The sequence below is a fragment of the Dendrobates tinctorius genome, unplaced genomic scaffold (genome assembly GCF_039654945.1).
Source record: "Dendrobates tinctorius isolate UK_male_01 unplaced genomic scaffold, ASM3965494v1 ptg000073l, whole genome shotgun sequence".
In the NCBI taxonomy this organism is placed as follows: Eukaryota; Metazoa; Chordata; class Amphibia; order Anura; family Dendrobatidae; genus Dendrobates; species Dendrobates tinctorius.
The window spans coordinates 1,831,471-1,846,660 of NW_027361741.1; the positions used below are offsets into that span (position 1 = coordinate 1,831,471).

General features: G+C 42.3%; 1 long non-coding RNA gene across 2 annotated transcripts in view; it reads right to left on the reverse strand.

Annotated features, from left to right (window-relative positions):
* Window positions 1-4,312: 4,312 nt before the first annotated feature.
* The window catches only part of LOC141096303 (uncharacterized), a 31,098-nt gene continuing 20,220 nt past the window's right edge, over window positions 4,313-15,190 (reverse strand). The window contains exons 2-4 of one of the 2 annotated variants that reach the window (XR_012233636.1): window positions 10,082-10,107; window positions 6,063-6,221; window positions 4,313-4,706 (exon numbers count right to left, since the gene is read on the reverse strand). This is a non-coding gene — a long non-coding RNA (uncharacterized lncRNA). The remainder of the gene's footprint in view (window positions 4,707-6,062; window positions 6,222-10,081; window positions 10,108-15,190) is intronic. The other variant, XR_012233637.1, reaches the window with a different exon arrangement.

Genomic DNA, 15,190 nt, shown 5'->3' on the forward strand with positions numbered 1-15,190 from the left:
GAGTATCAGGAACTGTTTGTGGCTTACATTGCTGAAACAGCCTCCAGCTCTATCGCCTCCTCTTCTGAAGTTGTAAAAAATGCAAGCACTGAGTCGTAACTGTAGGCTTCTGGTCAGGAGCAACCCCTTTCCTTGTGTCCTTCACCCACACCAAAAGTGAAGGATGTGGAAGAACACACCTCCGATTATTCCATGGAGCTCTTTTCACATACCAAGCCTGGGTTAATTAAAAATAGGTTCCATCATGTACTGGAGCAATGTAAATGGGGCAGATCAGACACTGGAGCAGCATCTGAGGGGCACATTATACACTGGAGCATAACAAATGTGGCCCATTATATATGGAGCATTATTAGAGCCCATCATACACTGGAGCATCATCAATGAGGCCCTTTATGTACTGGAGCAATGTTAATGGGGCATATCAGACACTGGAGCAGCATCTAAGGGGCACATTATACACTGGAGCATTACAAATGGGGCCCATTTGTTATGAATAGGTCACCGAGGAGAAAAAAGCAAAACAAGCTAAGTCACAGAAAACCAGAGAGGTTGGTAACTATGCAGATTGCAGATCCCTGATCTTGCCACACAACTAGCAGTAGCCGTGGAGCGTGCCTATGATGTTCCCAGACGACTAGTCACGGCCGGAGGACTAAGTAAGCCTAAAGCAAGAAAAGGGAAAACTAACTGCCCCAGACCAGACCCCAAAGGAATAGATAGCCCCCACACATGTATTGACGGTGAAACAAGATGAAGGCACAAACACAGGCAGGAAAATAGGCTGAGCAAATGATGGGGCCCAAACTAACTAGACAGGAAAGGAAAGGAAAGACACTGTCTGCAACCTGCAAAAAACCCTACAAAACTCATGTCCAACACTGCTGATAGCAAAATTAACCCTGAAGTCACTAGACTTCTCCCACTATATCAGCACTCTGAAATATTCTGAGACCGAGCAAAAAGAGACCGAACTAGTTAGGGACAAAAAGCCAATTGGCAAAATACTGATAAATAAGAGTGGAAATTCAGCACAGCCCCCAGCCGGGGCTGGCTGACCACACCAAAAAACTGAATAGACCAACAAAATCAAGTGTGAACATTAGCAGAAAAACTTAGCTTTAGATGACTGGAACAGAGCTGAAAACCAAGAGCTGACAAGCCAGAAGGAATCACCAGCAACTGAATAGGGCGTCGGCTGTCTTAAATCCAATCTGAGACTCCTGAGATCCAATCGTCATCCTCATTCTCAGGTGACAGATCTCCACCGATCAAATCAGCCTCTCTACCTCCTGTTACCACCAGAGGGAGTCTGGAAGGAGAACTCACAACTGGTGAACCAGAGAATGAACTCACAACACCCATTATATATGGAGCATTATGTGGAGCTCATCTTATACTGTATGGAACATTATAAGTGACTATTTGGTATGGAGAAATATATGGGGCTCATTCTGTATGGCGCACAATGTGGTGGTCATAACACTGTATGGAGTAATATACTGTCCTGTTTTTGAGCTATTGTACAATTTAAAATAGATCAGTCATGTCATGTAAGCAGTGAAGTATGTGTCATTGTACGATACCTATATTTCTGTGGTGTATCGGAGCATCATGAGTAGTAGTATGTGTTAAAGGGGAGCTCTTTGGTTCAGGGCACACGAAAACCTGGAGCCAGCCCAACCCCCCCACAAATTTAGCCAAATAACCCCCAGTTTTCAATGCGTAATTATTCTTAGGCAGTAAATTAAGCTTGACAAGCTTCAGTTATAAGAATTGATGTTTTTGGCATTGAAATGGGCACTGTAGGTGTGTTTACAGTCTTCCACTCCCTACCGACTTTGCTTCCCCATTGACTTGCATTGGGTTTCGTGTTTCAGTCGGCCTCCGACTTTTCCCTATAGTCGGCCGATTTCGTTCGACCCGACTTTTGCGAAAGTCGGGTTTCATGAAACCCGACTCGACCCGAAAAAAGGCAAAGTCGCTCATCTGTAATTAAGGGTTTTTCTAAACCCTTGGGCAAAAGAATAGCCTTATATTTACTAACCATGGAGTTCTACAAATGGTGAGAGAAGGCATTCAGAGCTTTCCCACAATATCGGAAGGCATTGGGGTTGGACCTCCAAGGACCTCATTGCTGCCACATGGCATTGCTATGTTACCATTGAGATTTAGAGAAGCTTTAATGATAAAGTTACCAAAAATAAATGAAACAGTCACAAAAGAGATATAGAGTAAATATGAATTCATATTCAATCCTTTGTAGGCCTCATTCCGTTTTGGTAAACAATAAAATGGTTTGCTTTACCAACGAGCTCTATCTTGGTCTCATCTGTCTACAAAATGCTTTCTTAAAAGGATGGTAGCTTGCTCAAGTACAGTTTGGCAAACTGCAGTCCAGGTTTTTTATGTCTCCGTGTCAGCAATGGGGTCCTCCTGGGTCACCTGCCACAGCATTTTGTTTCATTCAAATGTCGATGGATAATTTGCTCTGACACTGATGCACCCATAGCCTGCAGGACAGGTTGATTTTCTTTGGAACTTGATTGGGTCTGCTAATCTACCATCTGGACTATCCTGCGTTGCAACCTTTCACCAATTATTCTCTGCCGTCCAGAGAAATTAGTTACAGTGCATGGGATGTAAATGTCTTGATTTATGTTGTGCACCATGGGCAAAGGAGCATCAACATCTCTGGAGATGGACTTGTAACCTTGATTGTTTAACAATTTTGGTTCTCAAGTCCTCAGACAGTACTAGTCTCCTCTTTCTGTTCTCCATGCTTAGTGTCACTTTTTATCTTGTGTGATTTTCATATTACGCACATCTGTTACTTGCCACAGGTGAGTTTGAACGGGTTTCACATGCTTGAAGCAAAATTGTTTACTGACAAATTTAGGCCGGTTTCACATTAGCGCTTTTTAAGAGCACGCACGGCCGGGGGTAGCTCCGCCCCCGAGCCGGCTCTCTGCCCGGCGTGCCCTCCCCTTGCTTATAGCGCCGCCTCCTAGCGGACAGCGGCGCCTGCGATCGGCGCACCCTATCTTTAGCATAGGGTGCGCAGATCGTGCGCAGGCCGTGCGCTAGTTGCGCTTTGACCTGCGCTGCGCACTTCTGACGGTGCGCCGTGCGCGCCAAAATCCGAAAAGTTCGATTTTGGCGCGCACGGCGCACCGTCAAAAGTGCGCAGCGCAGGTCAAAGTGCAACTAGCGCACGGCCTGCGCACGATCTGCGCACCCTATGCTAAAGATAGGGTGCGCCGATCGCAGGCGCCGCTGTCCGCTAGGAGGCGGCGCTATAAGCAAGGGGAGGGCACGCCGGGCAGAGAGCCGGCTCGGGGGCGGAGCTACCCCCGGCCGTGCGTGCGCTTAAAAAGCGCTAATGTGAAACCGGCCTTAGAAAGGTGTCAACAATTTTATCCGGCCCATTTTTGGTGTTTGTGTGAAATTATGTCAAATGTACTTTAATTCTGTATTTTTTTGTGTTGTTCCATTACACATAAAGGAAAAAAAATATCGATAACAATACATGTGTAATTGCAATAATTTTCTGGGAGAAATACTTCATTTTCTGGAACAATTTCAAGGATGCCAACACTTTCGGCCATGACTGCAGGTCTTTACTAAATATGTGAAAAATGAGGATGAATGAACTCATGGAGATCAACATCCAACACTGCAGAGACACCATCACATGTTTCTCAACGCAGTGATTCTAGAGCAATGCCCCCATCCCTTATGGGAAATATGCAAAAACATGCAAAACACAAGCCGCGGAGACACCATCACATGTTTCTCAACGCAAGCAATGACTAGCCAGGTCTCCAAAGCTTTTCAGCTTTGCCCATAAATTTTCAATAGGATTGAGATCAGGGCTTTGTGATGGCCACTCCAAAACATTGACTTTTTTATCCTTAAGCCACTTTGTTACCATTTTGGCAGTGTGCTTCTGGCTATTGTCCATTTAGAAGACCCATTTCCAGCCAATTTTTAGCTTCCTGGCTGATGTCTTGAGATGTCGCTTCAGTATTGCCATATAACCTTCAAGGTGATTTTCTGGATTTGTTTTCTCATTTTGTCTCTCATAGTTGTGGTTTACCTATGATATCAATTACAGGCCTCTCTCATCTTTTAAGTGGGAGAACTTGCACAATTGGTGGCTGACTAAATACTTTTTTCCCCACTGTAAATAGGCAAAAAGCATCATATAGTGTAAGACAAAAATGAAAAGAAAAAAACTTTGAACTAGGCACATGTTCATATGTTTTAACCTCAAAGTTTGCATGAATAAATGCACACATGCTTCCTCAGATGCCATATGAAATTTGTAATTTCCCCATAAAAGTTGTATTTGGCGTACATAAATTATTAAAGACAACAGACAAATAAAACATTAATGAGAAAAAAACAGGAAGCTTAAAAAAGTCAATACTGTTCCAAGTACAGAGCTAGATGAAAATACATATTTTTAGTTCATATCTTATTTAACACCATATTAAGACCTTTATCATTTTCTAAAAAAAATCAGGTATCACTGGCTTATCTGTACTATCATTAACAAGCTCTGTTTGGTGCTCATTCCATGGGAAGACAACCTCTATTTTGGCACTGTGTGTTGATATCTGCAAATATAAGGTAATGGGCAGCAGACATCTTGTCACAACAGAATGCAGACATTTCATCCTGGATCACTGAAATCTTTTCACCTGTAAAAGAAAAGAGAACAGTGAAAGCTTCTCGAAGTTTGCATGTGTCCCTCTTGTCCTGCCCTCATTAGATCTATCGCCTGTCAATGTGCTTCACATTGCAGCAAGGGGCTAATTGGGCAAAACTTTTCAAAGGAAAAACAAATTCAGTTAAACCTCAGATCCCCTTCTGCCCTGCTTAGGGGCCTCTAAATGGATGTCCTCTGTGGATTAGATTTGCCTAAGAAATGATAATTGAAAGGATGGATGCAGAACCAGTGCACACATAGCTCCCTGTACACACACTTATCCAATCTCAATGTAGTCTGCTTCCTGAATGAGTCCTGCATCTCACTTGTGTTTCTGCACATTCCATGTTAAAGGTCCCCCTTCACTTGATCCCCTCCATTCTCGACCTGTAACCCTGTTATTTCACGGCATTGTAACTATATTTATTTACTCCAAGCTTTTTTCTTTGCATGGAACTGCTCACAAGTACATCTAATTAGCTCCCCAATTTTAGTAGCAAATGCAGGAAAATTGCACTCAAACCTCTCCACTCCCCCTCCGAGTCCAGTAATCCTGTTTTTCCCCAACCTCCAGCCAAGTATATCCTTCAAACCACAGATAGAACATCTTCACTCAAATAATTACCAGTTTGTCAAAGGCTGGGCTACTATACTGCAAATTACATCTGATGAGATTTTTTATGAGCGCCCACATAACAACAGCACAATGGTTCAAACTGACTAGAGCTCTTTCTTTTCAGTTCTTTACAATCTGTGTACATTAGGTTAGAAAAGAACAAACACTTCCTGATAATAATAGAAAGCAATAAATATTTATTTTTATTAGAAACATGCTGCGTATTCGCATACATACTATTTTTATGAGTTTTATGACTATTTTTTTATTTTTCATTTCCACATTGTTCTCGTTTCATTTCTTAAACAGATAATTCACATAAAAGTAGTTAAACCACTTTACGATATAAAACAAATAAAACTGGCTTTGGGCATTTTTGTCTCATGGTATTTCTGAGCTTTGGGTTGTTATTGAAGCAAAATAATTTTTGTTTTTCATCAAGAAGTATTTTTTCTAATTAAATGAGGCCTTAAAGTTAAATTTACAATAAACTGTGTTCCATAAAACGAAATGGCTTTGTGTTTTTTTCAAATCGTAAATTAAACAGTGTATGTTTTGTTAAACCATTAATCAGTAATCTGCGATATAAGCCAAAAAAACATTGTTCGCAAGGTATTATTTTTGCAAGCAATAAATTAAAATATGAACTAATTAAAAGTTGAATAAAAACCCTTATGTTAATAAGTTTTTGGCAGCCGATTGTACGCGATGATGACCTATTCGGAAATGTACCTCCAGTTAGTAATCATGAGGATGAGTTTCTCCTTTGCATTTGTTATTCTGGAGAACCATTTCATTTTCCAGAAGCCTAATAATCGTCATTGGTGAGATCAATGGAGCTCTGGTCATAAGAAAGCACATTACCCAAAGTGAAGCAATTTTCTGAAATTACTGAAACCAATAAAAATCTAATTATTGCATTGGCAGTATAAATGATGCTGTACTTTGTAATAACATCTGCTAAGATAATTCAATGTTCTGTAAGATGATTGAAACAGAAGCCCACACAATAATATACATTTCTGCTGCAAGACCAGTCTTTATGGCATTTTACAACTTGAATTTTTCAGCTTCTTATCTATTGTAAACGTGACGTGCATGACGTACAGTCATATGTAAAAGTTTGGGCACCCCTATTAATGTTAACCTTTTTTCTTTATAACAATTTTGGTTTTTGCAACAGCTATTTCAGTTTCATATATCTAATAACTGATGGACTCAGTTATATTTCAGGTTACAAAACCAATTTAGTGCTTCAGGAAGTCAGTAAAAAGTAGTTAGGAGTGTTCAAATCAAGAAAATGATAAGGGTGCCCATACTTTTGCACCGGTCAAATTTTGTTTAAATGCAGATTGCACATTTTCTGTTAATGCAATAAACCTCATTTGAATCCAGAAATATAACTGAGTCCATCAGTTATTAGATATATAAAACTGAAATAGCTGTTGCAAAAAACAAAATTGTTATAAAGAAAAAAGGTTAACATTAATAGGGGTGCCCAAACTTTTACATATGACTGTATATGGTTTACAATGTACAAGAATTTTAATGGCAAAAAATGAACCACCATCTATACAGAATCTAATTTTTCAAGCTAACTGCAAAAAGTTACAATATTATTCTTACCAATTAAAAAAAAAAACTAAGTAGACTATACTGCGCGATGATATAAATTGCAGTGAATATGTTTAATATAAACTCAACATATACCATGATTAAATAAGTCAATTAGGTTGTCAGTGTCAAATTTTACTAGAAATTGTTTTCCGAGTGTGGGAACATTATTCAATAGCAGAAGGAAATAACAGAGAGACTAGAAAAGATTGAATGGTATAATTGTAAATTATCAATCTCTGTAGAGCAATTAGAAACAGAAACTAAAATACAAGGGCATGATTTTATTCCACCACAATGAAAACGTGTTCTGTACTCACGGGACCTTAGATGAGTCTGGAGAGCAAGGGTTAAAGATGTAGACCACATCAGCACTTTACATCACTTCATACTGTCTTCTATATTGTTAACCCTTATACCACCACATCAGCCAGGTCATTAAAATAACCATTGACGAACACCCTATATTTTGATACTTTTTTTTCCCATCTATAACCATGGTAGTAATAATAATAATAATTTAATAGTTTTTTCCATAACACTAATCTTGGAATTTCCAAAAAGTCAATATTAGATCAAGTTGATATCCTTCTTTAGGTTAATAACTAGGTTGGCATAGAATCATGCGAGTAGCTTACTTTTAGGAATATAACTGCTAGGATATACATCTTTCTACAACTGTGATGCAACCAGAAAAATATATAAGAAGAATGTATTGTTATTCCGTTAGAGATATTTAGTTTATCTTTAGAAGTAGCGTGATCTGAGATTCACATAGGTAAATTGGACAAATGTTAAATTATTGTCACTATAAAACAGTGTATTTTGGTAACAGAGGTGTTTGAGCTTTGACTTAATCTTTGTACAGTTTAAAATGATAGTATCTTATTGGGAATTAATGAGTTAATTGAAGCTTATATGTGATATAGCAATGAAATAATTTATGAACTTTTCTAGAAAAGGTACATGTGCATCATCTCTTCCTGGCCAAACAAGTACTACTGAACTCTAAAATGCCAGCTCATTTACTATCTGTTTTATTAGTAATTCTCATTTCAAGTACTGCCGTCTCCCAGGAACCTTGCCCTGCTCTGCTGAGAATCTTATTAATGTCCTTCCGTCCATAATGCTGTTCAAAATCAATCATATTGCAAATTGACTGGATGAAAAAATAAAACTGTTTTGCGTGCTTTGCTGTTTAGAGCTCCATTAACCCCTGTCAAGGCTCGGAGCCTGTAAAAAAGGTAGGAAATGTTTTGCTGTACAAAACATACAGCAGCAAAAAGGTTAACGGCAACAATAAATCAAATCCAGACTGCTAATACATATTTCAGTAGCGAGACCTATCCAAATTGATAAGAATTACATGAGAGCACCGGACAAATATTTGAGAAGATATTAAAGTTTAGTATTGACGGCGCAGGTGTTTTTATACATACTTCCATTGAGACCCCCCTTATAAAAGCCTCAGCAGACCACTAGATGAAATGATTTGAGATGGTAGAAGTGGTTATCTGCAGTACTTTAAAATTAAATGCTTCGGCTTTCAAAAATAGGATTTGTGTTGAAGAATATGATTTGAGACAGAGAGTAAATTAATCATGTTATGTTCCATAACTGACAGATGGGGACGTCTACATCTCAAAACCACGTAAGTAGACTTTTGCTGGAGCAATGGACGGACTAATAAGCATGCCTTCTATATAAGTAAATGGCAGCACTATACATGGAGACTTGAATGCCAGCCAGTGCACACACTTTATCTATGATAGAATAGTAGCCCATTTAACTTTAAAACCTAATATGTTCTTCTTGTGGAGGATTAAGTGTTGTCATCTTCTCAGCCAAGTATCTAGGACATGTTGTTCTGCAGACTAATGCCAAATACAAAGTATCAAAGCAAAGCTTGAACATATGAAATGTCCCAAAATGTGTGCTCACTATTTCATTGTTAATTGAAATTGTTATCAGCCCTTAAATACACTTTTGTTTTTATTGCCTTCACATCTTAGTTTTAACAAATGAGACCCACATCCCAATGAATATGCTTATAGAAAATTCACAAATTATTTTCCTTTTTTTTCCATCCAAATAATATGCGGTAAATATGTTTTTGCAACATTTTTGCTGTTTTTCATTGTATTGTTTTTATTGTATTTTTTATGAATTGCTGTATCTTTAATGATCACTAGTTTCGCACAGAAAATCCACTCGTGTCAAAGGACATTATTGAAGACCCTTGTTAAATTGAAGACATCCTCTTAGAAGTGTATAAAAAATACATTGCTGACAGTCTTTGATGCAATTAATACTGAGTTTTATAGCTTCAATTTACCTATTACCTCAAATAATGCTTCCTTTTAAACTGTACATAAAAAGTCTTATTTATTTATTTTACTCATTTACATAGCGCTTTACAGACATCATCAATACTGTCCCTATTGGGGCTCCCAATCTAAACTCCCTATGAGTATGTATTTTTTGGAGTGTGGGAAGAAACTGGAAAACCAGGGTTTACCCACACAAACAGAGGAAGAACATAAAAACTCCTTACAGATGTTGCCCTTGTTGGGATTTGAACCCAGGACCCCAGTGCTGCAAAGCAGTAGTGTTCACCACTGAAGCACCGTGATGTCATCTCTTGACATGTTTTATTCTTCCAAATCTTGGACAGGATTTCAATATTTACCTGGTTTAGCGTTGATACCAACGAGGTAGTGCAGTTGAGGCATAAGTATTAATTGTTCTCAACTCAGACATCAATGAGACTTTTTTAGCCAAATTAAGCTGGCCAGACACATATGATTAATGTTGGCCTAACTAACCATTTTAAGTGGGACAGAATAGCATCTAAATTGTATGTAGCCTTCTAACTCTCCCATGGTGTAAGTCAGCGTTGGACTGGGGTGCCAAGAGCACATTGACTGTTGCGTCTGGATGTTCAGCTACATGTAATATTACCTGATTATTATTCATAATTTAAAATTTTCTTCTTTATAATAGACTGGGTTGCTTGCTTTAATGTATAATAAAATCTTGCCCTCTGTATATGTTGCCTTATGTATACTGTACTAAACACAGCTCATTTAGGAAGATGAGGGGCCCACTCGTGCACAGCACACCACTAAGGGATTTACCTGTTCTTCTGTGGGCCAGTCAAAGCCTGGTTTCAGTAGAAAGAAAAAAGGTAAATTGAAATTCAACACTGTCAAATTGTCATTTTTTTTCATTGATACTATAGATCTGAGCTAACAAGTTGACGGTTAAATTAAACAAGACCTATTCCAATACATTCATTTTCCCCTTAGCTTCCGGAATTGACATATACACTTTTACATGTATGAGCTATGATCGAAGTTGGATCCTATGCACTTGCTTGATGTCTATGATAAAATTTAGAAATAATTACTAATAACCTGATGTGTTACTTTGTTTCATGAATTCCTGATGTCGAGCTTGAACCATGACCAATCTATACACCTTTCTACTTGAAATTTGATTGCCTGTTGCTGACCCAAGCACCTTGTTGAATTGTTCCTGCCTTGACCTCTATTTCACCCTATCCTGTCTATATAATCCATACTGCACCATTGACCATATGCGCTGTTCTGCTTCCTCCAGAGATATTAGCCTTAAGGGGGTTTTACACATAGCGGCATCGCTATAACGTCACCGATTTTGTGACGTTATAGTGAGATCGCTAGCGATATTGCTATGTGTGATACTTACCTCCGACCGGCTCCCCCGCTGTTCATCGCTGATCGCATGAGAATGTCCGGCTCCAATTCTCGTCGGGCGCTTCCTGCTGGGCTTCCTGCTGGCGCCGACGAGTGATGCGTGGAGGCGGGCGAGAGGACGTCAGGATCGCTGTGTGTGAAAGGTGAGTATCATGTGCTGCATCGCTGCTGCATCGCTGTGAGGTCTGCCTGTGTGACAGCTCACTAGCGATCATTTAGCGATGCAACAGCGATCCTGACCGGGTCGGATCGCTGGTCGGATCGCTGGTGCATCGCTAAATGTAAAGGGGCCTTTACTGTACATGACACCTTGGGACAACCACATGACAGTGATTGCAGCTAAGAATATAAGGCGTTTCATTAATATAAAAATTAGCTAAACACATAGGAAAAACATGACAATAAAAAATAAAGTCACAGGCCCGTTCAGCGTAACCCTTTCTGCCACCATGAGATATTGGTGCAGGTGTATGGAGAGAGCGCAGGAACTGAGCCAACTCCATACATGGCAAGAGATGGCTGTGTCATACAGTTACAGTAGCACCAGTCTATAACAGCGATAACCGGAGCTAGATCTGATCACTGCTGCCTAACTACATAAATGCTGGTGTCAATTACTAACAGCAATAATTAAGTAGCACAATCTTAGTAAGGGTTTCTTAGGCCTCTTTCACACATCAGGTTTTCGGCGTCAGGCGCGATCCGGCGCTTTTGACTAAAACCGGATCCGGCGAAATGCAATGCCGGATCCGGTTTCCCCCCCATTGACTTGCATTAGAGCCGGATCGAGCCGGATGGCCATGCGTTTCATCCGATTTTCGCCGGATCCAGCAATGTGACGCGATCCGGCGTCTGGAAAAAACGGCTACTGTAACATTTTTTGTCTCCGGCGAAAAAGCCGGACATGCCGGATCCGGCGTGTCCGGCTATTTCATACAATGAAAGCCTATGAGCGCCGCAATGCGCCTGATCCGGCGACAGCCGGATCCGGCGGCCGGATCCGGTTTCTTTGGTCTGAGCATGCTCAGTAGCTCTGCCCACAGGACATATATAAAAGCAAGACAATGGGACCCTCAGCCACACCCAACATGCCACCCAAGCCAAGAACCAGGAGCAGGAGAAGGCAGCAGACATCTGCAGCAGCAGCACCATCAGCACCACCCCAAATGGAGCAGCATGCTGAACAACGGGAGGGGAGTCCAGCAGCAGATGAGAGACGGTAATTATCAAATCCCCCATTCCTCCAAACTAGGGCTATGGAATATCAAGATATTCATTGGCCCTTTGTTTCTCTTTATTCAACAGCCGCCCAATAGATGCAGCAGCAGCAGCAATGGCAGCAGCAGAAACACCACCCACAGCCATGGAGTCTGGCCATGAGGAAGACAGCACATCTTCTGGGAGCCCTCCCTCGCATCGTCAGCGTTTGACGGTAAGTTTTTATTTCCAAAATCCATCATCTCTGTAATATATGTGTATTCATTGCCTTTTATTTCAAAACAGGAATCACAAGATGAAGAGGAGCTCCCAGAAGAAGAAGGAAGGGGTGGACAGACACTTGGAGTGGGCTCACAATTGGTAAGTTTTTTGCATCAAACGCAGAAACACAACATCACACTACACACAACACATAGAAAACAATGTTCTGCAGACCACACACAGCAAACAAATGCCTACATCCAAAGACATAACATTTTTTGTTTTCTTCTCTAGTCTTCCCAATCTGGTGCTCGGCCAAGAGGTCCTCGCAGTGCCTCCCAGGGTCGTCGGCGACAGCAACGCGGCGGTCACCAGCGTGTAAGTATAAATATTTTTGCTTTGTTTTTTTTTGCACTTTTTATTTCATTTCTTTTGTGGAGGCTAATTATGATATTTTTGTCTTTTTCTTTAACAGCCTTCACAGCGTGCTCCCGACTCTGACGGTGAGGATGGAGGGATTGATGTGGACCGCCTCATCGATCTCGTCAGAGAAAGGGAGCCGCTCTGGAATATGGCTGACCGCTGCCACGCTGACCTGATCGTTACCCGACGACTCTGGGAGGAAATCTGTTCGCTCCTTGTGGACCTCTGGGAGGACCTCGAAGCTCGGGCCCAGATTAAAGAGCGTAAGTATATACAGTACCGGTTGCTTGATTTAAACCAGTGTTTCCCGAACTCCAGTCCTCGTGGTCCCCACGGATCATGTGTTCAGGATTTCTATTTACTTTGGAAATCCTGAAAACATGACCCCTGGGGACCATGAGGGCTGGAGTTTGGGAAACACTGATGTTGTATACTAACCACTTTGTCCTTTCTCGTTTCAGGGGAGAGAATTGTGAAGCGGTGGCGGTCTGTGAGGGATCGTTTCAAGAAGGAGTTCAATAAAGAGATGCGGGCCCCGAGTGGATCTGGAGGACGCAGGAGCAAGTACAAGTACGCACGAGCCCTGTCGTTCCTCCGGGAGACAATGCTCACCAGAAGGTAAATATTACACACCACATGTGACAAAAAAATGTTTAGATGTAACTTTTTTTTTTCAGCCAGGGCCATACTATGTCACTATTTTAATTGTTTTTTTTTCTCTTTATTCCACAGCACGGTGAGCAGCACTCGGGAGCCTGCACGATTGGACCCTTCTGAGGCGATCCCTGAGGAGACCGGCACCGAGGGACACTTCGACCGCCCCGGTACATCTGCACCTTCCCAGCCTTCCCACACATTCGACCCATCTGTCCCATCCACCAGCACAGGAGCATCGTGGCCGCCTACATTACATGAAGCTGCTGGTGAGGAGATCGCTTTCCCTTTACCCCACCCTTCTGCCCCTGCCACCTCTAGTACACCTGCGGGTACTGGGCGGCAGCGGCAGAGGGGTCAGGAAAAGTCTTATGCGCCAGAGTTCTTGCATCTGAATGCATCTTTCCAGAACTGTCTAAAAGTCTTGTCAGAGCAAATCTCCGCAGGCTATCAGCAGATCAACTCCAGCATTCTGGAGGTGAAGACACTTCTGCAAACCATGCATTCAGAAGCAAGATCTTCGCCAAACCACACCTTTTTCAGGTCTGTTGTGGAGCGCATGGAAACGCTCTCTTGCCCAGCAGATGCATGTAATGCATTCATGCCACGCTGCTCTCCAGCAAGTTACCTCCCAACCTCCTCCTCCCACCACAGTAGTTCCTCCACCTGCACCCCCTCCAGCCACTTTCCATCCTCCCCCTCCTATTACATCTACACCCCCTCCAGCCACTTTCCATCCTCCCCCTCCTATTACATCTACACCCCCTCCAGCCACTTTCCATCCTCCCCCTCCTATTACATACCATCCACCTCCCCAGCACCAGCAACCTCCCCAGCACCAGCAACCTCCCCAGCACCAGCAACCTCCCCAGCACCAGCAACCTCCCCAGCACCAGCAACCTCCCCAGTACCAGCCATCTCCCCACTTCAAGCAACCTCCCCAGTACCAGACATCTCCCCACTTCCAGCAACCTGCCCCGTACCAAACTCCTTCCCCATACAACTTGCCATCAACATCATCTGCTCCTACAGTCCCTGCCCAACCCTCCACTCCACCACCTCTTCTGCTTCCCACATGTCCACCCATTCTGTAGTTTTTTCCACACCTTCACCTCTAACTGTTCCTTCCCCACCACGATCCCAGTCCTCTCTCCACACTCCCAGTGTCGAAGTGTCCCGCAGCCCCTCCAGCAGTATTTCCACCACACACTACACAGATTTATATTGTGTATATTTAAATAAAAATGACCAGTTTTATGGTTTCAAAGCTTTATTAAACAAGTTTATTAAAATTTTAAAAAAGTTTACTAAAAAAAACATTTTTCAATAAAAGTTAAATTATTTTACACTGGTTGTCTGTCATTTCTTTCTGCGGCGAAAAAGGTTAAATACAGGGTATTTAAAAGGTGAAATGGTATTCAAAACTAGGTACCGTATTTTCCGCTTTGTAAGACGCACTTTTTTTCCCCCAAAATTTGGGGGGAAAACAGGGGTGCGTCTTACAAAGCGGACATGCCTTACCTAGGCTGTGATCGGGGGCGTCCGGCGGTTGCTGGCCGCTGCTGCGGGTGTGTCCGGTGCCGCGTTGTGTGCCCGTCGATGCCCGGGGCTCTGCCAACATTGTGCGACAGGCCAGAGCCCCGGCATTTCCTCAGTTCCCTGTGTGCCGGTAAAAAGATGGCCGCCGGCGCGTGCGCAGATGGGATCTCGGGACCCAGTTCTCGAGAGATGAGATTTGAAATCTCATCTCTCGAGAGGTGGGTCCCGAGATCCCATCTGCGCACGCACCGGCGGCCATTTTCCCTGGGTTCCCTGTGTGCGCGCGGTGGTGCCTGCAAAAAAATGGCCACCGCGCGTGCACAGATGGGATCTCGGATCCAGCTCTCGAGAGATGAGATTTCAGATCTCATCTCTCGAGAACTGGTCCCGAGATCCCATCTGCGCACGCGCCGGCGGCCATTTTTTTTTTACCGGCACTTCAGCGCACATATACAGGGAACATTGCCGACATTG